Source organism: Euprymna scolopes, chromosome 14 (genome assembly GCF_053919585.1).
Source record: "Euprymna scolopes isolate OS-2025 chromosome 14, ASM5391958v1, whole genome shotgun sequence".
In the NCBI taxonomy this organism is placed as follows: Eukaryota; Metazoa; Mollusca; class Cephalopoda; order Sepiida; family Sepiolidae; genus Euprymna; species Euprymna scolopes.
In genome coordinates this window covers 15,649,801-15,677,306 of record NC_136495.1, presented here as the reverse complement: position 1 = coordinate 15,677,306, position 27,506 = coordinate 15,649,801, and the positions used below count along the sequence as shown (strand labels likewise).

At 33.8% G+C, this 27,506-nt stretch overlaps 1 protein-coding gene across 1 annotated transcript in view; it reads left to right on the top strand.

Annotated features, from left to right (window-relative positions):
- The first annotated feature begins 519 nt into the window (after nt 1-519).
- The window catches only part of LOC145292868 (transgelin-3-like), a 74,653-nt gene continuing 47,666 nt past the window's right edge, over nt 520-27,506 (top strand). Inside the window, exon 1 of the mRNA XM_080138976.1 lies at nt 520-647. The gene's annotated coding sequence lies outside the window, so the exon portion shown is untranslated. The remainder of the gene's footprint in view (nt 648-27,506) is intronic.

Here is a 27,506-nt window from a genome sequence, read left to right as displayed (position 1 = left end):
GCGGAGTTTCGAATATATATATATATATATATATATATATATATATATATATATATATATAGACGAATTTTTTTGCAGGATCACTCAATATTTATCATCTATCCTCTTTCTCTGTACAAGGAACAGGAAGTAAACTCTTCGCAACGTATTCTAGAAGTTTTTAGATTTCAAAACTTTTTCCTGACTCAGCTCGGCTAAATTAGATTTAGAAAATAGAAACAATTTCTTCTTCTTCTTCTTCTTCTTCTTCTTCTTCTTCTTCTTCTTCTTCTTCTTCTTCTATATGCCTGTCTGTCTAAATAGGCTCGAATTTCGCGCAATTAGATGGCACAGCGTTCGGCTATCTGGAACTTTTTTTTTGGTTGATGTTGCTACTCTTTTACTTTCTGTCTCCTGGCAGGTTGTCTATAAAAGGAATTTCTCATCGGCGCAAGCCTTCCACCTTTTCGGAGAAACGCGTGCCACAACCTCAAACATACCCCCTCTCTCTCTTTCTCTCTCTCTCTCTCTCTCTCTCTCTCTCTCTATATATATATATATATATATATATATATATATATATATATATATATATATATATATATGCCCAGTGCACGCTGAAATTCGTCTTTACGTCCACGGCTTCCACCCGTTAACTTCAGATCTTCGTAAGTAACTTTATTTCCATTGTTCTTTCCGATAGCGTAATATTCCTAATTTCGGGTTTCACTAATGTCACTTTAAATTTGAAAAAAAAAATGTTAATTTTAAATTGTAATAAAACAATTTAAAATTACTCTTTTTAATCCAAATGAATAAATACGAAAGTTGGGCTCATTTTTTAAATGCATAAATGCAAAGGTTGGGCCCCTTTCTTTCACTAACGATGAAGTCAAAACGCACTATTTCAAGTTAATTACACATTTCACAATAGAATCGCCATTTTTTTGTTTGTATATTCCTATTGTAAATGACGCATCAGTCGATAGGTTAACTAATTTGCATATTAGTTTTTTAAGAAGGACATTTTATTAGTTAACTATTATTTGCCATTGTTTTTAAGTCAGTGATGTCTTTTTTCGAATTTTAACATAAATATCATTTGATTTCCTCGACAAATATTTAGCATTTGTGTTCACATGCTCTTTCTTTAGAGGCCTTGATTTTCAATACGTTATTTCTAAATTTCAAATGTAAAGACAAATTGTTTTCTTCCTTACCTTACCTTCTTTTCAGACATATTTAAAAGATGAATAATTTTGCATCGAAATTACGAAAATGTTTATGTTCGTTTATCCGTATGAATATATTATATTTTATGAATCAATAAGAAATATTTTGTTTCGTGTTGACGTCATGAATGAAGGTTTATTTTTGATGAATGTTTCAAGTCTTACAAGAAACGAAATTTTGCAAAGCGATCGCGAGTTGGCAAAGCAAAAATATGAAGGTGTTTTTGCTCCATTTCACATTTTAATTCTTAAAGGTGCTTTCAAAAGAACTTTTTCCATTATATATATATAAGTTGAGTCTTTGTTATCGCACTGACATTGATATTAAAGACCTGCCTTTTCTATTCAGAAAGTATTTAAACGAATTATTTAATATACTCAGTCATTGATATTCGAGCAACTACATGAAGGTTAAAGAATTTGCATACTTCTTTGAAATAATAATTTTCATTAAATAATTATTCATTGTTATAGTTTCTAATTAACTGACTGGTTTCATTTAACTATTACACTCAATTCTATCAGTGCATGTTTTTCACATTGTGCATACTATATATGTAAGTTAATTTGCCTGTGTGCGTGCGTAACGGTCTCTACCAAACTCATCTGTGAAGTTTTGGTATATATAGTCCTCTATAAAAAGGCATCGCGTATATCTCACATTTTTGACATAGCCTTTTTTTATTATTTCTTTTAAATATTGATACGAAAATCAAGTGTAACTAAATAAAATAAAATAAGCCTATGTCACGGTAACATATACTGAGCGAGTTTTTAACCGTATTTTGTCTAGTTTTTTTTTTTTTATTATTTATAACTCCTTTTCCCAAACCTACTGTGTCAAAGAAAGAGTCGGGCGGCATTTTAAATTTTCCAATACATCGGTAAACATTGTATGTTTTTCAAGCTGAATAAACATGTTAGATTAAATAAAAACACTAAAAACATACCCAGTTAGGTAGAAAAGTAACTTATCTTGCCTTTGATAGCATTTATTTGTTATGTATTTGTTTTTTGACAACTTTTTGGAATCTATGTGTACAGTAATAGAAACCCGAAAAACCATTATCTCTTTTACTCTTCATTGTTTTTACAGTCAATGCCTAATAATTAATGTGAAACTCTACCAATATTACAAAGAGAAGCAAATTAGTATCTTATTCCTTATTGCTTCACAACTGGTACAGTAACTTGTATTTTAGTTTGGCACTGGGCGCTCATATCTAAGAAGTGGTCCAAGAGATAAACACTTTTGTGTGTATATATATATATATATATATATATATATATATATATATATATATATATATATATATATATATATATATATATACTTTGCTTTATGATTTGTTTTTTTAGTTTTTTTAGTCTTGGACTTCCGGTTCGTTGTGGGCTGCGACATTATTTGGCTGTAGAATTTATTATATATAATCTCTCACATTCTGAATATATATATATATATATATATATATATATATATATATATATGTGTGTGTGTGTGTGTGTGTGTGTGTGTGTGTGTATGCATGTATGTATGCATGTATGTATCTATGTATGTATGTATGTCCAATTCAGTAGCAAGTCGTTATCTAGACATACACGACTGAGTTTTCATTTTTTTTCCGATTCTACGGACAATTCGTTTTATTCACCAGGCAATTTTTTTTTTGTTTCCTGGTTATATATCATGGCACCATTGCACCAAGTGTTAATTTTTTGGCAATTTCCTCAAGTGCTTTCGATTGGTATCTCGATCGTCGTCAGGAGTGGTTGTTGTTGTAATTGTTATCGAGGCTTGGTTAAATGTATTTATAGTAAAGTTGTAAAGTAGTACAGTAGAACCCCGGGATATGGCATTAAAATCAGTAACAAAATATATACATACAATATACAATACACGTGTATATAATCAAATAACATTATAAATAACACCGTACGTCGAGGAAAATACCGTAACCAAGGGCGGAAAAACATCGTATTCCACATCGTAACCTGAAAAAACACGTATCCTAGAGCAACCGTTACCCAGGGTGTTACTGTATTATTATTTTTATTATTAGGTAAGTAGTTTAAAATTTTGTGTAGTATATTTTTAGTTTGAACTTTTTGTTTTGTTCGATGGGTTTAATGTACTATTTAATTAAATTTGCTATTATCTTTTTGTCTAGTTTATAGTTACTATGTATTTGTTTTGTTTTTTAATATCAAACTTGATGGTGTCGTTTTTGTTAAGGTTAGAATTTATTTTTATTATGTAAATGTATAGAGTAACTAATATTACTAACACCTAAACGAACCAGACAAATGTAATATATGAATTCTCATGTCCATTCGAAGAATGTCTTCCACGCCAATGTAAAAATTTCTATAGTACATTTATTGGTCACACGACGACAACTTTCTCCCGACGATTAACATATCACCTTTCAAACAACAACGCCATCCAACACCACCCTATCTCCCACAACAAAAAATACAGCCAGCAAAAATGCAAATATACTAACAAATAATACTAAAATTAGATACCGAAGCAAATGTACACAAAGATTAAAATTATTAGTAGCATTACTACTACCCCCCCCCCAAAAAAAAAACTACAGCTCAATATTAACTGAATCGCATTCAATATCAGTACCAATATATTAACCGTATTACACAATTAAAAATAAACAATAATAAAATAAAATAAAATAAAAATCAACTCTACCCTGCACTTACCTTTCCTTCTCAACAGACAACTCAGACAATTAAAATAAAATATGAGGTTCTTTCAATAAGTTTTCAGACTTTTTTCGTATGGCCACTTTCATTGACTGTACACACGTGAAACTGCAGTCCTCTTTGAAGTAATCTCCTCCGGCTGCAATACACTTGTTATGCCGTTCCAACAACTTCTGGAAGGTTTCGTAGAAGTCTTTTTGTGTGAACGTATGAATGACTCTCGTCACAGCCTCTTTCATCTCCTTAATTGTCTCATAACGACAGCCTCTAAGATTTTTCTTTTACCTTAGGGAATAACCAAATGTCCGCATCCTACTCCTTGCGAATAATCGTGTGTACAGTTACCACATTGACATCAAACTGTGCACTTATTGTCTCTATAGACACACCACGTTCCTTATCCTTGAAACTCTTTATTGACCAATCAACTCTGGTGTTTTGACTTCTTTATTTTTCCCACACCTCTCATCATCCCTCACAGACTACCGCCTTCCTTGAATCTCTTATGCCACTAAAAAACTGATGCTTGATTCATGCAAGATGGTCCAAAAGCAGTCTGAAGCATTCCATACGTTTCTATAACATTTTTTTCAATTTGCATATTGTTCTTCTGAAGTGCTCTCACGTCGAGATTGCATTTTTGAAATCAACCTGCTGCGACAATCAGGCTTTAGTAGAGTGTATTTCAATTCCTGCTGTAGCTGTTCATTTGAACCTGAAATCATAAAAAATTGATTCGCCATCCCATAAGCTGTATCGCAGTAAAACACTATCACTTAGTGCCATAATATACAAACTGCCAGCCTAAACGAAAAAGATTGCCCGGCGAATAGCACTAATTATTCATAGACTCGAGAAAAAAAATGAAAACTCAGTTGTATTCAACCGGATATATATATATATATATATATATATATATATATATATATATATATATATATATATATATATATATATATATTAGCAAAAGCACCCGTCGTTGAATGGGTTCAAAAACAGCCTACATAAAATGGACTCTGATTTATGAAAGTATGATAGGTTATGAAAAGGAAGGGTTGTAAATTTGGGGGTATCAAAACCAAATGATGAAAGTAAAAATAAAATAGATAAACCCCATAATTTATTATACCATACCTGTTCACACTGAAACACTTATCACAATATTCTGTGGATCTATATTAAAAAACCTTTAAAAACTTTGTGACATATTTCCATTCTATGGAGGTCAGGTGCGAACGAACACCCCATAATTTTATTATACCATATTTCTTCAACTGAAACATAATTATCAAAGTATACTTACACAAATAGATATGAAAAGTCTTTATTAAAGTTTGTGCCTATTTCCATTCTATGGAGGCCAGGCGCGAATGCAGACCCCACAATTTTATTATACCATCCCTATTTAAGATAAAACATACTTATCAAAGTATTCTTATGTACATCTATATCAAAAACACTTGTAAACGTTTTTGTTTTTAATGCTTTGATTTTTTATTGCCATACTTTGTGGACCAGGCGCGAACGCAGACCCCACAATTTTAATGAACCACCGTGCTGCCAGATCAAACATAACCATTCCCGTGTCTCGATACATCCATTTTCTATCATTATATGTAATCAGTTTTTTTAAATAGTCAACCATATAGGAGCCTATTCGTAACCACACACACACACACACACACACATACAGCTTTATATATATATATATATATATATATATATATATATATATATATATATATATATATATATACTGGACTGTCCGCGCCAGAGAGACTATTTATAGGTCGATGTAACTCTTTATTTTTATTTTTTTTATGCATATTTTGCACTGATGAGTGCCCCCACCGGCATAATAATAGTAGTAGTAGTAGTAGTAGTAGTAATAATAATAATAATAATAATAATAATAATAATAACAATAATAATAACAATAATAACAATAATAATAACAATATGCAGTGAACTAAAAAAATATCAGTAATTGATGGAAACAATTGTGTGCCTGTATAGTTTTTTAAACTGAAACTTTTTTTCGACGGTAATTCTTGGCCTGAAGACGTAGTCCCCCAACGCGGGTGATTGCAGAAACATGTATGCACATATGTAGCCATTAATGTTTGTATAAATAAATTTAATATACCTGCTCTGTTCACTCATTGAGCACTCTTTGGTAGACACATGTTGTTTCATTGGATGTACTTCTAGGAAACTAAACTCTACTGGCTATATATATATATATATATATATATATATATATATATATATATATATATATATATATATATATAAACCTCTGGCCTTGATAGAGGGGGGGACTAAAATTTGTTGCTATGGTTTCAAATGATCTCAAATAACAGCAAGGGGAGACTTAATTCCAAATATTTTTCATATGTTATATCTCCCCTATTGTGGAAATGGTGTACGATTATGAATATCTCCAGTATCAAGTAATCCTTATACACTATGAAATTTACTTTATGTATGAAAACCAAAGAGAAGAGATATAACATATGAGAAATATTTGGAATCAAGTCTCCTCTTGCTGTTATTTCAGATCATTTGAAACCATAACAGCAAGTTTTAGTCTCCCCTCCATCAAGGCTAGAGGTTTTGGGGAAATATCAGATATTTTGTAATCCATATGCAAAACTAGGAAAACAAATGTCTATGATTGAAGTATTAGTTAAGGTGTCGTATCTTTCCGGCCACGAAAAATCTTTTAAAATTATCACTTTTAGATATTTTCGAGGGTTCTGAAAACGAAAACAACAGTAAAAATCCCAGAAAACGAATAGTTTCCAAGATATAAAGAAATTATAGTTTTAAAAAGTGAGGGATCACTTTTCTATATTAATTTAACGTAAAATGAACATCCACTTTATAGCCAAGGTGGCCATAAAGTAGGTGCTCATTTTACGTTAAATCAATATAGAAAGGTGACCCCTCACTTCTTGAAACAGGAATGTGTGACCTTTAGGGCACATGTCACGTAGCCCACTATACAATTCAGGTCATTAGCTTTCCAATGAGCCTTCATTTGTTAAATTCAGATCATTAGTTGCCGAGATTTCGAACTTATAAAATTTTCCTAAAACTAGTATATCTATATATGGATATATCTATACTTGTAGCAAAATTGAATATTTAAATGCTCACATCTTTGGTTCTATGGACCGAGACTACATGAAAATTTGCAAGCTCTTAGAAGATTATAATACTATTCCATGGTTAAAAATTATGACAATTAGTTAAAAACAAATATATTTTCAAGCCAATAAAATATGCCCAAATTAGCCTACATTTGTATATATAGTGTCAGCTTTAGTTTTGCTGCTTTGGGATGAGTTCTGCTTAGGGTTCTTTTTTTGCTTGGTTGTCTCCTCTGTGGCCTTGCCAGGCCACTAATATATATATATATATATATATATATATATATATATATATATATATATATATATATATATATATATATATATATATATATCGCTATTTCAGAGACTCCAACCGAGATATTATTTTTAGGATTCTAACTGCCCCTTTAAACACAATTGTTTGCATCTTTCTTCCACTTGGTTCACCGGGTATACTCGTCAGATAGCTTTTGAAATTCTTTTTCATAGGCCCAATTTCTCTTATGTATACTGGAATTATTGAGATCTTTTCTGATCCCATTTTTTTATGTCGTACAATAGGCATTTACCATTTGGGTGCAAATGACCTTTTCGTTTCGTGGAGTTGACTTAGTTTTATTTATTTATATTTTCCTTCCAGCTCTGTTTAAGTCAACATATTTGGGGGCACTGACTTCAACTAGTGTTGCTTCTTTATTTCTTTTCCTATATTACTATGTCAGGTTTAACAGCTCCGTTCTCTAAGTATATAACCAAATATTGCATAGTCACCGCGGATGGTATATGACTTATTTTCAAACGTTATTTCTTGCATATGTTTTCTAGACTTGTTGCTACGCTGGATATTCAACATTTTACAAATAGTATAGTATAGTATAGTATAGTATAGTATAGTATATATATATATATATATATATATATATATATTTCTATAGAAATATATTTTCTTATTTTTCTTATAATATATATCAATCCTTATTTAAGAAGCTAAATGTAATTACAGAGAAATATAGAGAATAAAGGACATTGATATAATAATTCAGTGATTGATTTTGCGTTACGAAACAGATACTGTCAAGACTACATTCGTTTTTTATAGGAAAACCACACCCGAATATCCTATAAAAAAAACGAATGTAATCCTGACTCTATTTTCAGTATCGCTCTTTTTTTTTTGTCTGATGAGGTGGTCTCCTTGAATTAGGATTCCACTGAAACATGTATGCACATATGTAACCAATAATGGTTGTATGATAAACAGACTATATATCATATGCTGCTCTACATTGAGCACTTTTTAATAATGACACCGGTTTCATTGGATTTACTTCTAGGAACCAATCTATACAACCATTATATATATATATATATATATATATATATATATATATATATATATATATATATATATATATATATATATATATGTTTGAGAAAAATAAAAAAAAACCGAATGAAATTATTAAAATAATCAACGTTTCGTCCTTATTTCAGAGGACATCTTCAGGATAATTGAAGTAAAAATGTAAGAAAAAGTCATAGATCGTACGAAAAGGAGGACAGTTTTTGAATCCTACCCATGTCCGGAAGGACAAACATATGTGTACGTCCTTCCCGACATGGGTAGGATTCAAAAACTGTCCTCCTTTTCGTACGATCTGACTTTTTCTTACATTTTTACTTCAATTATCCTGAAGATGTCCTCTGAAATAAGGACGAAACGTTGATTATTTTAATAATTTCATTCGGTTTTTCTATTTTTCTCAAAACATAACGTCAACCACCGCTGGTATTTTTACATTCCTTATATATATATATATATATATATATATATATATATATATATATATATATATATTAGTAGTAGTAGTAGTAGTAGTAGTATTCTCATGATCAAAGAAAACTTTTTCAAATCAAAAATTTAGTAAAACACATTCCATTTACATATTAAAAAAATTTAATGTTTGATTTCTGATAAATAAGAAATTATATATTAGTGAGAGACGATTCCAATAGATTTCTAAATTCCGATACAATTGCTGATTCTATTCTAAATTCCTGATTCAGATTCTTTTATAATATCTAAACCTTTAACTATAAATTTGTTTCTTATTTTTGTATTAGCGTAAAAATCCACGTAATATGTGAATATATTTTCGCAAACGTAAAAATACACTGGTGGTGGGGTTTAGGTTCACTGTTAGGTTAATCTGAATAAACATTTATCATTTTGATTAAGTTTATTCAACAAAAAATCAAAATCAAAATAAAACAATAAAAGAATCGTTTTTGGCATTGGATAATAGGCACAAATATTTTCGATATCTCCAAAAGTTACAATTTTTTCGATATATAATTCGAAAATGAATGAAGCAATAACTCTCTATTTAGTAATATAAAAAGAAACTAATCGTTAACTGCACCAGAATCGGGAATTTAAAAGAGAATCAGTTATTGAATATATATATATATATATATATATATATATATATATATATATATATATATATATGTCAGGTTTATGTATGTATGTATGTGTGTGTGTGTGTGTGTGTGTGTGTGTGTGTGTGTGTGTGTGTGTGTGTTATATTTTACTTTTCTGAGATCAGATATTGGATTTTTTGGGGATATGTATATTAAATGTGTTTATTTTGTGTGGCACTTACAAAATTTTTTATTTGGAAAAAATAAAATGTTAGAGTTGATCGCTTTTGGTCGGATTAACGAACGCATTCAGAAAAGGTGAAAATTTTATTTATTTTTACTAAGAAAAAAAACCTGTAAAACATAGTAAAAAAAAACAAACAAAAAAAACGCCGCAAAACGGGGTGTTTTTGCCACGTGCGCAATTAAATTCCATCAAGTTGGCTCCACCATTTTTACTACTTTGAAAACAGTATTTCGTGCACTGATATTTAAGTTAAAGTTGAAACGAAAAATTAACATTGTTGACGCGACTTTAACCGTCAAGCCAACGGAACAATGATAAAAACTTTGAAGCCATTATCTTAACTTTTCAGGCCATATCGTGTGAATATTTCTATTCAAAAAATAAAAATAATTTAACGCGTATATATTTTCCGGTACCCCATAATTATGAAACCAGCTCGATGCCTCAGTTCAGTCTCGAAAGACAAAGGATATCCACTGTAAGGACAGCTGAGCATATAGTTGTGAGGCTAGAGTTGCGCAATCTACAACCACACCTCTCATGAATCAGCACTGTTTGAGTCCAGTGGTAAGGAGAAGTCCAGGGTGACTGGAAACAATGTCGAGATAAGCAGAGAGCACATACAGCACCTGAAAGTCCCAAATGGTCACCCATTTAGTACTGACCAGGTTCAACGTTGCTTAACTTCGGTGACCTAACGGGAATGTCGGCTCATGATCTCTTTTATTGCATGTTTTCTTATGCATTATTTGTGTATTAATTTATTTATTGTTCACTTGTCTGTAAGCTTGCCACCAGCAATTGGGGTGCCGACCCCCAAACACTGAGGCAAACAGCTCTCGCACTGTGCCATTCCACAGCGGAGTATTGTGCCCCAGTATGGGCAAGATCATGCCATGCCCATAAAATTGATGTAGAGCTGAGCAAGGCATACCGGACCATAACTAGTGCCCTAAGACCAACTCCCTTGCCAGCTCTATACTGCCTAACTGGTATTCCACCACCACATATCAGGCGATAAGTCATCACCAGAATAGAACAGTACAAACAGCTTAACGACCACAGGCACTCACTGGTTGGCCACCAATCAGTGAGACAAAGACTAAAATCTCGCAGTAGCTTCATGAATATAGAGGAAATCGATCCCAGGCAAGCTACCTCCTATAGAATGGAACGATGGTGAGACTATAACAGCAGGAATAAAAATGAAGCCCTACCAGACCCAAAAGAAACACTCCCCCAGGGTTCAAACCTTGGTAGAAAAAACTGGGTGACTCTAAATAGAGCCAGAGCCAAAGTAGGCAAAACAAAAGACAATCTCCACAAGTGGGGCCAAGACACCTCACCTTTATGTCGATGTGGAGAGGTACAAACGATGCACCACCTTAGGGAAAACTGCCGATTGGGCCCTCATTGCTCAAACCAAGACCTTAAGGAGGCAAATAGCACCACCATGCGATGGGTTGATTTCTATTGCGATAAGATATGATGATGAGTTGTCTATTGACTCACCACCATTTAATCCATGGTTTGGATAACCTTCGACGTGCTAAAGACGACCTGGCAACAAGCTCTTCTAACTTTCCCGATTTTCTGCATTACTGGACACTTTCTGCGGTACTGTTTTGACACCTGACGGATGTGTGCCGTGGCCGTACCACTTCTTTTCCCTCTTTTTAACAGTGATCATTTCGCTCATATGCTTATATAAGTCTTTTCTTCACTTCTTTATTAGTAACGTGGTCCCTGTATGAGGTGTTAAAAATATCAACTCTGTATCCTGTATTCTTCTCTTCAGGTCTGATGTTAGGGTCCATGACTAGCACGCATATAGAAATATGACGTTGATTAGATAGCGCATCAGTCTCTTTGCAATTTTACATCATAAATACTGACTGGATCTTTATAAAAGACATTTTGGAAATCATAAGTTATTCCCCTTGCTAATTTACATTTTATTTTTTATTTATTTTTACTGTTATTTCACTCTAAAGCACAGTACCACTTGGTCGTAAGGGGCTACTATTTAGGACCTTCCTAGAGCTATTATGTAGGGAGTTGGCCAGCGAGATATATGTTCACACTAACACTTGAACTTCTGCACGTCAGTACAGTCGAGGAAGCAGAACCCGGAAGGGAATTCAAACATCTAGCACTTCGAGGGAAGACACTATTTTAGTATAAGGCTTTCCAGTATCTAGAGATCTATACACTGCAGAGGTGGGATTTTGCTGCTTGACAGGTCTGTCTGGATTCTCTATGTCCAGGAGATACAATTGTTTGTAGTTCATCAGAGCACATTGCGTGAAAATACTTGTAAAACAGGCACAGAAACGCCACATTTCGGCGATGGGGCAGAGGTTTGAGTTTGCTTGCTAGTACGGGCGGGACCTATAAGGTTGACGACTATTTTTTTAATCTTGACTAGGAGCGAAAAACTAAAGGAGATGCACTAGCCTAGATGTGGGTGAATAGTGACTCTGTAGAGGTGCAAGATACACGATAGAGAGAGGCCATCTTTTTTTGCAGCAGCCTTGGCAATGTTCTCAATGTATTTATCCCAATTCATGTTGCATATGAATGATAAAACCAGGAGTTTTAACGAATTACTTTCAAGTAAAATATCATTAGCCAGTGCAATCAGTGATTGAGAAGGTCCAAGGATGGAGTAGTACTGCCACATCTGGGCAGGAGCTGCTAAAAACAGCCTATCCTGCCTTGGCAGAGTACAAAATAGACTTCGTGGCTTGGCGGAGGATGCCCTTTACTCTTCTTTGTAGCCTCTCTTCCACAGAAGAGACGTTGCGAGCCTGTCTCTGTTGTATCGTTATTTCCATGGCAAGTGCTCGTCTGAGCTCCATTCTCTGGTCCCCCCTCGCCAGTCTTTCACGAAAAACACCGGACTAACTGAAACCACTGTCAATAATTTTCCCCACTCTTTATCTGTGCCTTAATCAAAACCTAGATTCGATGAACAAAGCTTCTTTCTAAGAACTGCACGCCTGTGGAACTCTTCCGCTTGCCTGTCCCCCCCCCCGATTTCAACTTGGATGTCTTCAAGTCCAACACAAACAAATTCCTGATGAACGGCTCCCTTAAGTAATGACACTTTATCAAATCTCCAATATTAACTATTACTACGATATTATCCCATTGATTACTGTACACACAATAACCCTTATCCCCGAGTGGCTTCTGGGCCTTGAAAAGTGGTGACCTCCATGTAAAAAAAAGAAGAAAAAAGTTAATGAAGGAAATAAGCTTACTCCAGGCAGCATTGAACATTGCTATCCATTTACAGACCCATTCCACAATAGGTTGAAGGTCTTCCTGTAACGTTTTAACCATTTCTTTAGATATGTGTCCATTCGTTTTCCCCACCTGTCTGTTATATAGCATGGTGCCATCAGCAAGTATAACCATCTCGAAGACAATTTTATCAGGGAGGCCATTTGTGAATATCAGGAATAATAAGAGTCCAAAGATCAACCCCTGTAGCACACCTGCATTTATATCGTGTTGTTTTACGTACAACTATCAAGGACAACCCGGAATATTATCTTATCTAAGAAGAATTTGATTATGTTAAGTATTCACTCAGTAATACTACATGGTTTTATTTTCACGAGAAGACCATCGTGCCAAACTATGTGAAAGATTTTAGATATGTCTAAGGTAGTAGCCCTAGCCCCCCTTTCTTTTTCCAGTGCATAGTATATGTTCGAAAATTACAATTAGGATATCTGCTACAGACCGGGCACACCTAATTACATACTATCGGTAGGAAAGAAGTGTATTACCTTTGAGGTGATGGACGAGTGCTTGATTGATTAAGGACTGAAATATTTTAGCGAAGAGAGGGAGGAGCCTAATGGTGCGATAATTGAGTGGGTCAGTTCTTTCGACAGAATTCTTGAAAACTGGAATAACAAAAGCACATTTCCAGCAGTCAGTTAAGCAAAATTCGAAAAGGCATTTGTTGTAGAGATCGGAGAGAACTGGGAAACCTCGGCAGAGAATTTCTTGATAGTATAGCCGGGATGAAATCGGGTCGATGCGCCTTTGAAGGGTCTAGTTTTTTTTTTTTTTTTAATGATTTTTAGATCGTCGAGTGTAGCTTTAGTTCGTAAAAGGGAAATTAAGGAGAAAATAGTTTGTTGGGTCTAAAGTGGAGTTAGAGGCAAACTGATGGGCAAAGAAAAATATTTTCATATTATCAGTTGTCTGAGCGGGATAACATCATTTTTGTAACGAACTGTAGCGCTGTATGTTATTTTAATACAGCAATAACAATTGTCAATTTGTTAGCCATAATCAAAGTTTAATGTGTCAGCTTAAATGCTACTTAGGTCCAATTTTTAAAACTTCACAATCAATCTTTATATGTGAGATTGAAGGTAGATGAAACCTTATTGGTGGAAATTTGCAAAGGTTTACGCTCTCCAAGAGTTCTTCTCTATTCTATTATCATTTCAAACAACATTTTGTTGTTGTTGTTGTTGCTGTTGTTGTTGTTGTTGTTGTTGTTGTTGTTGTTGTTGTTGTAATATCATATCTTTTGTTTTATTTCTTGCTATTCAGAGTAGTCTGATCTCTGTCACGTACTTTGTAGAATGTTTGTATTTTGAATTAGTTCCGCCTGGCATAGCGTAAAACTGCGGTTGAAAACTATGTAGCTCGGCATATTGTTCAACAGTTGCTATTTTTAAGTTGACTACAGCCAACGTTTCAAAATGCTAAATATGTTAAAGATATCACTTATGCTTGTATTACTAACCATTGGTATTTAATTGTTATTTAAGAGCAATAAATAAAATAATTTATTACTGATAGCATTTATTAGTTGCTGATAACAAAGATGGTATCTATTTTAATTTCGATTTGCGGCTGATAACGAAGATGGCATCACACTGGAAAATATTCGGTTTAGTTCTGAAAAGGAGCTTTTCTTTTCATATTTATGCAAGCATTTATTTATGAGTCTCAGACGTTTTAGTTACCGAATACCCTAACAACATATAATCTTATACGTTTCTCCAGCTATCCTAAACACTGACCCAGTCTAATGATACCAAACCACCGATTATGTATATTCTCAACGTCGTGCACCAGCCCTTTTTCGCTCCTTCCGGTTCGTACCAATTATTTCTTCCTTCCTTTTTCTAATGGCCTCTTTGAGCTGTTCACTGTTCCTTCTTCCTTTGTTTTCATATATATTTTTCAATGTTATCAAAGATAAAAGCCACACAAGGATAAGCGTCAGCGAGATTTATAGATCATGGGCTTAATGATGAAGAATGTTATGAAGGGATTGAAAATGAATGAAACGAACAAAAATGTGATTCTCTATAACGACTGTTTATGATAAATATAAATGGACATTGAATTTGAAGACAACCAAGTTATAAGCCACAGGGAATCAATCCTGTGGTAGCATGTTCTACAGATAAGATATATTTAGAAAGAGACATGGAAAATCCGTTTGATGTTAAGTACATAGATGAAATATATATTTATTACATTTTGAAATAATTGTGATCGACAGAAGGATGGAAAAAATCTTTATATAAGATAAGCCATCACTTATCAAGGTTAAAAGCCACTCAAAGATAAGGGTTAATGAAATAAATCATCATTTTAATGGTGTTGACTAATGAGAGAATTTAAAATGATTAATGGAATGAAGAACATTTCATTAATGATTGGGGAGTGCTAATAAGTATTTGTTTACATTGAAATTGAAGACAAAGTATTCCTGTGGTAACATGTTCCATATATAAGGAAGATTATTGGAAAGAATCCCTGTTCAGGGAAATTTTGTTTGATTTTATGCATGCGGGGTAAGAAAAGAAAGTTACGGTCGTACATCCAAACAATACGACATAAATGCGGGAGTACCTCAGGGGTCTATCCTTGGACCTCTATTATTCCTGATATTCATAAATGACCTCCCTGATAAAATTGTTTCGGAGATGGGTATATTTGCCGATGACACCACTCTCTATAACAGATATGAGGGGAAAACAAATGAACACGTATCCAAGGAAATGGCAGAAACACTAGAGGATGACCTCCAATCCGTAGTGGAATGGGGACAAAAATGGTTGGTCACATTCAATGCTGCTAAGACTAAGCTTGTTTCCTTCAATAACTACAAGAAACCTTCTCTACCACCAATAGCAATGGCCAAGAACACATTACCTGAAAGTACTTCTTTTAAACTCCTCGGCCTAACGTTTACAGGGAATATGAACTGGAATAGATACATTGAGAGCATTGCCAAGGCTGCTGCAAGGAAGGTTGGCTCCCTCTATCGTGCTAGAAAACTACTTACGCCTGACAGTATCCTATACCTCTATAAGGCAACCATTCGCCCATGTATGGAGTACTGTTGTCACATCTGGGCTGGTGCATCTGCTTCTTGTCTCTCGCTCCTGGACAGGGTTCAAAAGAGAGTCGCCAACCTGATAGGTCCTGAACTGTCATCTAGGATTCAGCCTCTGTCCCATCGATGAGATGTTGCATCCCTCTACCTGTTCTACAAATACTTCAATGGTGAATGCTCTGACGAACTGCAAACACTTGTACCTCCCCGACGTAACTACCCCTGACAAACCCGACAAGCTACTAAGTCTCATCCCTTTACAGTAGAGATCCCTAGGTGCAAGAAAGCCTTTTACTCCAATAGTTTCTTCCCCAGAACTGCGGGTCTTTGGAACTCCCTTCCGGGATTCTGCTTTCCCAATTGCAACGATATGCAGAAGTTCAAGTGTAATGTCAACAAACATCTTTCTACTCATCTCCCTTCATAATGACCCCGCTAATTAAGTCCCTGATAGTAGCCCCCTGCTTCAAAGTGGCACTGTGCCTTGTTTGGGGTGAAAATTGAATAAAAAAAAAAAATTAAAAAAATGTCTTGTATGAAGGGACCAAAGGTTGGAGCTCAGTTGAGCACTCTCCGTGCAAATAACGATAGAGTAGAGAAGTATATAGCAACGAGTTTTCTGTAAGGTTGTAGAGAACAAGGGAGATGACGCCACTAGATTGTGAAGTCGATTTTATACTCTGTCAAGAGTGTTCTAAGCGGCATCTCCCCATTTGTGGCAGAAGTACTCCTTCTTAGGACCCATCTTAATCTTTTTCATCTATCTCACTGAATAATAACTGCCCCCCTTTCTATAGTTTTGTTTTGTACTAATGAGTCACCGCTTATCAAGGCCCAAAAGCCACTCAAGGATAAGTATTAATCAGTTTATCGAATAGATGGTAAAACGACATAACGAGGAATGGTAACGATAGTTGACACTAGGCAGAATTTGATTATTTAAATAGAACGGTTCAACAATAATTTGTTAACATTTGATTTGAAAGCGACCGTGTAATAATACGTTGGGAAGTAGCCCTGTGGTATTGTGTTTCGCAGATAGATAATTCTTGGAAATAAATTCTGGTAATCGAGGTTCTGTTTTGCCTCGGATAAACTGAGGATGATGGGAATTTTATTTGCAGTGATAGACTTATTTAAATTTATATTTTATAGTTAACATCTATGTTCCCATTGTTGGTGCTGATTTAGTATTATTGGACTGAGTTAGTGTTCAGTGGAGATGGAGAAACATTATAGGCTATATGAGTTGTATGAGATTCATAAATGAACGTTTGATTGAATTATTATTATTATTATTATCATCATCATCATCATCATCATCATTATCATTATTATTATTATTATTATTATTATTATTATTAATATTATTAATATTATTATTATTATTATTATGATTATTATTATTATTATTATTATTATTATGATTATTATTATTATTATTATTATGATTATGATTATTATTATTATTATTATTATTATTATTATTATTATTATTATTATTATCATTATCATTATCATTATTATTATTGAAGCGGGGTAAATTGTTTATTCGGGTCATCCTTAACTATAGACACTTTTGATTTTCACATGTAAACACTTGTCTTATAACTTTTGTAATGGATAGGAAAATCTGAGGGATGGGTCTTTTCTTTTCTCTGTAGCCTCTTTCCCGCAGAAGAGAAGGTGCTAGTCTTTCTCTGCGCTATCGTTATTGTAGGTGCTCAACTGAGCTTAAATCACTGGTACCTTCTGTAAAACTTTTTTTTATTGTAGCCGGATAACTGAAATAATGACGAACGCGGGCCCGTCTATTCAATACTTGCAAGCTAGAATGGAAGCTAGAGAAAAATGGACAAAAAAACAAAAAAAACAAACAAACTAAGTTTAACATTTCATGTAAATCATGGGTAGTGCGCTGTTTATTTGCTAAAATGTTATCAAAGAAAGCAACAACAGCAATAAATAAATAAATAAAATAGTTACATCAGATATAATGCGCACATATCTGAATCTTACAAACTAAGCAGCAAAAAAAGGTTAGTGAAATTTGGGAAACTTATTTAATATAATGAAGAGTGAAAAAAAAAACGGAATCTGAAAATGAAAAAGACATTGAATTAGAAATGTAATCAAAAACACACAAAAAAAGCAGAGAATTTAGGGCTCAATGGTGAAGCTACAGCTCACGAAAGGTAGGGGAGAGCTGGGAGAAATGAAATGCCTAATTTAAAGAACAAAGCAATCAGGAGGTCTCCGCAAGCATTAAAATCTAGCATTCTAAATATTCAAATTTGAATTTTATCACAAAGTTTTGTGGCCCATACGTTTTATCAAGCAAATTCAAGTACCGAATGAACTGACGTTGCGGACCGGATTCAGCCTGCAGGCCGTAGTTTGGTGACCCCTGCTCTAAAACATTCGCAGCAAACGCCCGTCTAGTTACAATCACTGTAATTCCCCTTTCTTCCTCAGTGTGCATAAAACCAAGCGGAACTTAAATGAATAAGTTTTTTTTTTGCTAAGAACTTCCTGTTTATTAACTACAATATTACGGTGCTGTTTCCTAGCAGAATACATGGTCGTGTTCAAATCCAATGTAAACAAATTTTTGTCGAACCAACTTTTGAGATATACGAATTCTGACCAGTTTTAGTCATCGTCTTTAACTCCCTCCACACACACTTGTTATCTCATCGTCCATCTGATAAACATATTAATCTTTTCCTTCGAATGACCTTTGGGCCTTGATAAGCGATGACTATTTAGTACAAAAAAGGGGGGTGACGGTGGTCTAGTAGTTAACGACACGGATGAACGACCTGGGTGTCTCAAGTTCGAATCCAGTTTGTTCCACAAAAGTCACTTTCAGTTAGAATGTTGGCAACCTTCACATGCCCCCCTTCCGTAATCTCTAGATATCTTTCTAGAAATAATTCTGACTAGAAAAATATCGGGGAAACCAATGCCAACAACAAAATTTTCGGATTCATACAATATAATGATGAGCATATAAATGTGAAGATAATTCGCAGATTGAAACAATAAAAGAAAGGGTTGATAAATCTTTAGTCTGTATTTTATTTCATGCAATAACATTTGCTTATATGGATAGGTAAATGCTCGCTGAATATGAGCATGTTCCATAGTTCTAAACGTTTGCCTTGTTGTCATGAACAACGTTTTCCTTATCAAAGCTAAAAGCCACGCAAGGATAAGAGTTAATGAATTATGTTGATTGTCAGTTTATTATGAAAGGATTGGAAACAATAAACAAGAATTCTTATGATTCCTTATTAGGACGGTTTACGATAAGTATTTATTGATATTAGATTTGAATGCAACTAAGTTGTAGCTAGCAGGGAATCAATCCGTTAGTAACATCTTCTACAGATATGACACGCTTGGAAATAAATGCTGTTCATGGAAAATTCATTTTATATTAGGCAAATATTGTTGTTATTACGTTTTAAAATAATTGCGACCGACGAACAGACAACAAAATTTCTATTCATATAAGATGTTACCACCTATGAAGACCAAAAGTCACTCGAGGATAAGCATTAATGCTATCATCCGCCCGATGTATTGTGCTGTGTATTGTACTCTTGCAGACTGGGAATAATCAATAATAAATAATAATATTTAATAAACAGTGGCATAATTAACAAAAAATATGCTACAGAATTATGTAGCAGAAACAAATAGAACTATTTTTCTTGTGCGTCAGTGCCTCCCCTGACTGTGCGATATGGCACATACTGACCAATCAGAGGCATAGCGCAGGGACCTTCCTTACCCCACTTGGGAATAACTACTGGGCAAAGGCAGACAAGTTTTATCCGATTTATATCTTTTTGGCATCTTACCCTGACTTGCTTCAATAAACCTTTTCCTTGTTAAGTTTTATGAAGTTGTTTGTTCGTTTATTCAGTAGCTTTTGTCGAATTATTTATTTTATTAAGGAATGCCCGAAAATCACTAACTCAACTCCCTAAAATGGTGACCCCGACGTGATCTGAACACACAACCTACACGTCATGATTCTGGGGTCATAACTGCTACTAATCACTTCCCTATGTTTAGATGTAATTGTATATATTGTTTCTGGCTGGGTCTATTTATTCCTGGGAAAGGTGGATCAGTTTAAGCCATAATACAATGTATTCTTGTATAAAGCTAGCATTATAGAAAAATAGAGCAACTGACTTCTCGATTGAGATAGACTGAAAAATAAAACGGTCGGTTACATGCCATTTCTCCCCCCCCCCCTCCAACCGCGAATTAAGCTGTGACGTCGGAAAAAAAACGAGAACAGAAAGACGCTAAAAAAGAAAGGAAGAAAAAACAAGAACAGGAATGAAAAAGAATAAAAAGAAAGAAACAAAAGAAAACAAAGAACAAATAGAAACGGAGGAAAAAAGATGGTAAACAAACATACAATTAAAAGAAACAAAACAAAAAAAGAAAAAAGAAAATTACCGAAAGAAAGAAAAAGAAAGGAAAAACAGTTGAAATTTCGTCTTGACGCCAACCTGTGTTTATTTATGCAACCTGATTTTTTTCTTCAAATTCTTCTTTTTCTTCTCTCCCGTAATGATGACGTCACTTTATTTTTAGCATTCACCCCTGCGTGTTTAGATTAGACACCTCCGCCATTCTTCCCTTTCTTTTCTGTTTCTCTGACTTTTTTTGTTAAATACGAAATCCAATGTTGCGTTTCAAAACCACTCACCAAGAATCGCATTGTTTGAATTATTCAGGATACTGTTCTGATCTTCGATAATTTTCTCACAACGTCTCAGCCGATTGAACACTTGACCATCTCCCAGTGTGTTTTGTCGCACTCAGGAATCCTTATATAACATGACACAATTCAGATACTTCTAATTTTTGCACAGTGGATAAAAGTTCTAAGTTATAATCGGTCCTAAATGACAGTATTCTGAAGGTGGAACTCGCCATATCTGCAAAGGTTTTCAACTCGCATAAATGTTCATCAGGCACGTGATGAGTTCCCAAATTAAAATTGATCAATTTATTCAGAAAGTCGATTAATCGTTTCAAACGCATTACAGTATGCTATCTTGTATCAAGCTGGGTTAATGATAGGTTTGTTTGCTGTTCACACTCGAGCAGAACATTAGATCATTGGTCTGTCAACTCGAACGGATGGATAAGAAAAGGAACAAACAGGAAATGCTTAGAGAACTTTTTCTATTTCTATTTTAGGTGTTGCTTTATTTATTTATTTTATTTTACTTATGTATTGTTAATCTAAAGTAAGGTTTAGTCTGTGTATACAGTTGCTTGCTATTTCGTTTCTAAAGTTAATAGGTTTGTGGTTAAGAAATTTTAAATTGTCATTCAGACATACATTCAGACATACATTGAGACATATTCTACAGGGGTTGTGTAAGTTACTAGCCTCTCGTACTATATTCGACTTGATTATTGGCGAGCGTTTGCTTTCTGCTTCCAGCAATGGATCGCTAGTGCTGTTTTTTTTATTCGACCTTTCTACATTTGTGTAGCTTAAGTGCCATTTCATTGTTGAATAGTGGGGTATCAGAACGGGGAAATGTAATATAAAGGTGTTTTGAAACGGCACCAAACGGTTACATGTAGTATACGGGGAGGTGTATATAAACAGTGCAGCTGTACAACGAGCGTATATATATATATATGTGTGTGTGTGTGTGTGTGTGTGTGTGTGTGTGTGTGTGAGTGTGAGTGTGTGTGTGTGCGCGCGCGTGTGTGTGTTGAGCATATCGGGAAATGATATACAAACTGTCATTAGCATATTAAGCGACGCTCTTTGTGTAAACAAATCGAGCGGAGACATTTGGACGATGTCAAAACATCGTTAATTCATTATCCACTCAGCATCAGCCGTATAGCTTGACTATCATTTGGGCGTTCGGGTTTCGATCCTGGCTTGAGGCAGTTGCTTGTCTAGCCGCACTGATGAGCTGTGAAGCAGCGAAACAGTACTGTATGTGGATGACTATATATATATATATGTATATATATATATATATATATATATATATATATATATATATATATATATATACAGGTGTATATATAACAGGTGTGTGTTACTTTTAACTTATGAGTGTTAACGTTCTGATATGTGATTCATCTAATGTATTCTCTATTGGGTGTTGATGCGTGTATAGATAAATTAACAGTTTATATTAATAGATATCGTTATCGGTTGGAGCACCAGCAAAATCACATCACAAGTCTTCCTTCTTTGCGTCCTGAAATTAAAGGTGATTCTCTCCGAAAGCGAAAACGCTCAGACGGAAATTATATTTTGATATAATCATTTATTTCTTCCTGTGTTCTTTATTAGAGTAGACACGCTTTGTATAAGATTACATTTTTCTAAATCACCCCCTTCTGTCTTCCATGGGCATACTGTCATAAAACCTCATCGCATTGCGTATCGAAACTGATCTACCACGTAACTACATCTGAAAACCTAAATTTTTATTACGTCATCACTACAGGTAGCCTAAAGTTTCTTGCTGAGTCCCTGACACGTATATTTGCTTATATTATGGTTAGCTTAAATTCCATCTGTCAAATTAACATCAAATTAACATTCCTGAGAACTATTAAATGCAAATATTTCAACTAAACATTTTAGTTTCCGGTGTTTTCTGGTAGGTCAACAACTTAACATTATAATTACTACCTAGTTCTACTCACGTACTGAGTACCGCTGAAATAAATTGTATACTTCGTTATACTATTTTATATATATATATATATATATATATATATATATATATATATATATATATATATATATATATATAAGTGAACGTGCCTGTCTGTCTGCGTGTCTGTGTGTCTGTCTGTGTACATTTCCCTGCGCAATAACTCTGTCAATTTTCGGTCTACAGACTCGAAATTTGATATACAGGGTACTCAGATTTGGAAAAATCTTTGTAATCTGTTTTCGGCCAGAAATTTCGCTGTTAAGGGGTTAAAATTTAACGATTTGACCTTTGAGAACTCTACCAAATTCATCCACCAAATTTTGGGTCTAAACACTTGAAATTTTAGGTATATGTTCCTTGGACACGGATCTAACATAATAACATCATTGGAGTCCAAAACAATAAATGTTAAGGGGTCATAATAGGGTCAAAGTTTTAAAAAATTGACCGCATTTTTTTTTTTTTTGCTCGACATACACCTCCAAACACCCGTGCAACGCGTAGCTGAAATGCTAGTATATATATATATATATATATATATATATATATATATATATATATATATATATATATATATATATTACGGTTGGTTATTTTTATTTTAATATTGACCTTTGTATGGACTGTCCGCATGAGCGATTTTTCCATATTTATATTTTTTATATTCTTATGCTTTTTAAAAATTTTGTGACTAAAAATCATAAAATTTTTAGTTTCATCCTATGTAGCAACCAGCAAATACATAGAAATGTTAAAGAAAAGTTTTTTAGCGTGACTATTGGATTATTTTGCTAACTGTCTTTCTCCTGATGAGAAGAATTCTTTGAAAATCCGCGGATTAAGGAGCACCCAGCTACCAGCTTTGGAGTATTCTGCCGAATAATAAAAAACTTTTTGTAAATTTCTACTTCACATCTCTGTTCTTATCACACACACACACACACACACACACACACACACACACACACACACACACACACACACAATATATATATATATATATACATATATATATATATATATATCACCGCACTTTTACCTAGCTATATACCTACCTACTTTCTCATCCATCCATATCAATCTTTTCCTCTCATTATTTTCTATTTCACATTTACTTCACGACTAATCTCTCTCTCTCTCTCTCTCTCTCTCTCTCTCTCTCTCTCTCTCTCTCTCTGCAACACTTTATCTCTTCACTTTCAACACCCTCTATCTTTCTCTCTATCTTTCTGTCTGTTTAGCCATCATCATTTTTTTATCTTCTTCGGCGAAATCTCCATTTTAGGTTCCGCATACCAATGACAATTGTTCACCTCGTCTGTCTGATTCTCTTTCCGCGTAACTCTCATACCGAAAATGTCAGATGAAACGCAACAAATGGTTTCCTATCAACTCATATCCTCATTCTTTGCACTTTATTTTGCATCGCCTTCTTCTTCTTCTTCTTCTTCTTCTTCTTCTTCTTCTTCTTCTTCTTCTTCTTCTTCAGCAGCAGCAACAGTAAATTTAAACCTAAAAGTCGACTGTTTCACTTACTATAAAAAGATAAGGGATACAAACAGTTGCCAAAAAAAAAAACTACTTCCCCCCCTCCCCTCAAATAATCTTATGGACACATCCAGTCAGTGGGCTGTTTTCACACTTTCAGATCTCTTCTCCTTCACTCTAAATTCAGCAATCTTTTACACCGAGTGCAAATATCTTCTTTTTTTTTTGTATTATTCCATCAGATTAAATAATTTAAAAACATGATCTACCCAATGTAACTTTCGCGTTTCTTGCACCCCACCCAAACAACTTTGTAACATCTCAAATGAAAAACTAAATTTAGAGATCTTTAAATGATGGTAGTGCTATTTATATTTAACGACATCCCAGTCCAGTTTGGGTTATTTAATGCCTATTTAGACAAATGATTGTATACAATTAATTAATTGATTAATTAAGTTGCTCAGTTTTATTTTAGCCGAGTGTGGCTGCGTTATAGAGGATGTATCTATGAATTTTCGAATTCATTAACTCCTAATAATGTAGGACTGATTTCGGTTTATAAAATCGTTCATTTCCCATTCGGTCTTTGATCGAATATAAAACGATAAAAAAATCCATTCAGAATTTTGCGAATAAAAAAGTGAACACTAAATATAAGTTTCCAATTAAAACAAGGCATGTCCTTCTTTCCATAATAAAAAGCAAAGTTAATGTGAAACTAGCGAACCCGTGTCCCGGCGTTTCCCGGAAAAGTTCAGTCACTTAATACATGCATGAAATGATTATAAGAGACTGTATTGGATTGTTGGGCTAATTTTCTGCTGGTTAACTTTGGGTTGGTCTTCACAGTGTATTTAATGGCATCTTTGTTAATTGATTTTGGCCTTCCCGAACGTTGTCGAACTGACCGGTTAAAGTCCCCACAAGAAAATTTTGCAGACAACCGTTGATATTTTCGATTATTTAGAACATTCATCCTATAGTCAGTTCCAGTATTTCTTGTAGTTTCTGCAGCTGAGTTTTCCTCTTTTGTATTCATAGAGTATTCAATGCCACTGATATCCATTTTTTTGATGATCGAGACAATTGAACTGAATATTTCCCCACTAATTACTATACCTGAAAGGTGAAGCAACATATAAAGGCATCAAAAAATCTAGAAATGAAGTAAAAAAATGATATTACTTTCTTTCCAACCTGATAGCAAAAAAGTAAATCGTAAGGTAAACGTTTTAGCTGCGATTCTTGGTGGTATCGCACAAGTCATTTTTTAAAAAACTTTTTAAATCATTTTAAATCATTACTATATATCGGGGTCAATATGATATAATAATAAATACGAAATCTGCATTAATCAAAATATCATATTTAAGCGTATTTTACGACCGGGCAATGTCGGGCGGCCTACTAGTATATATATATATATATATATATATATCGTGTATATTTAGGCAGCATTTTCTCATTTAGGCAAATATTATTGAATAGCACGGAATTATTCTGTTTTACAATTTTCCTTTTTATCTTCTCCAATCTCCGAATAGTCCTTTTTGTGTCCTTCTTGAAATTGTATATGTTGGATCCATATTCGCGAGCGCTTTCGACAGAAGTACTTCTATCATCCTCAGGCATATTGTAGAATTAAATGTAGAAATTGTTTTTTAATTTACTTACATATACATTTTTTCCTAGTCAAGTGGTAACTTGTTACAAGTTAGGTGGGCAGACTTTTTTTTTTAAACATATATTAAACACATTTATATATACAAACACATATATGCATTTTCAAAAATTTATCCCAACCATTTCAAAACGTTCCGGCTGCACGCATAATTAATATTATTTATTTGAGGTTTCTTTGTTTTAATGTACAATGCTTCGAGTATTCTTAGCCTATTTACATTTCTCTCACTCTGCAATACTCTTGTATTTTCTACCATAATTCTTCGAAATTCCGAATGTTGACAGCCATGCCCCTTCAAATGTTGTGATATGGAGCTAGAGTCAGAGAGGTGGAGAGTCAATCTTCGCGACAATGTGTTAGTTGTTGAACCAATGTAGCTACTAATATTGGAGATACACTCTCCTATTGGGCAGCTAAATTTGTAAACTACATTGGTCCTTTCCAACAGGTCATTTGTTTGCGAAATGTTGTTTTTCATTACAAGGCTTGTTGTCTGTATTTTTTTATGATGTATAATAAATTTTATTTTTTATTATATATATATATATATATATATATATATATAACTACTTCATTTACTCACATAAAATTAATATACAAAAGTATAGATTTATGCGTAAACTTTAAGTATTTACTTCAAAAGTGCTCAATACGTAGGTAGAGCTAGTTAGTAAGTTATAAAATATATATGGCGATTAAGCTACACTGAATATTCCGCGTTTCATCCACTCAAGGACTCTTCAGGCTTATGCGCATAAGCCTGAAGAGTCCTAGAGTGGATGAAACGCGGAATATTCAGTGTAGCTTAATCGCCATATATATTTTATAACTTACTATACATACATATATATATATATATATATATATATATATGTGTGTGTGTGTGTGTGTGTGTGTGTGTGTGTATGTATATATATATATTTAACCTCATCTCAAAAATTCAAAAATATAAAAGAACCTCGTGCGAAACAGACTTTCTATGAACATGGTTTCTTTCCAAAAACCTTCCAATCTTTGAAAACAATACCACAGGACCACTTCCCTGCAGACTGCAATGTGGTCCTCTTTAAGTTCGATGTCAAGAAATATTTGTCGAGTCGTCATCCTTTTAAGTAATCACACTCAATAGATCGCACCTACCATTTCCAATTCTCTCATAGTATTGTTCATAATCAAACTGACAATCTAATTAACACTTATCCTCGAATGGCTGTTCGACTTGGTAATTGTAACTTATTAGTATAAAAAATCTAACGGTACTTTTACTTCAATAGAAGACAACATATCTATAGGAAGTGAGAAAACTTTATATAGACTATCATTCCACGAAAATATTTTAATCTGTATGCTCCCCCTCCCAACCGACAGACAGACACCTGGGTCTGCTCCTATTTATTATACAAAGTTTCAAACAGAGAGACAAACAAACAAAGGAACGCCAGGTAAAACAGAATCTCATACCGTTTATCATT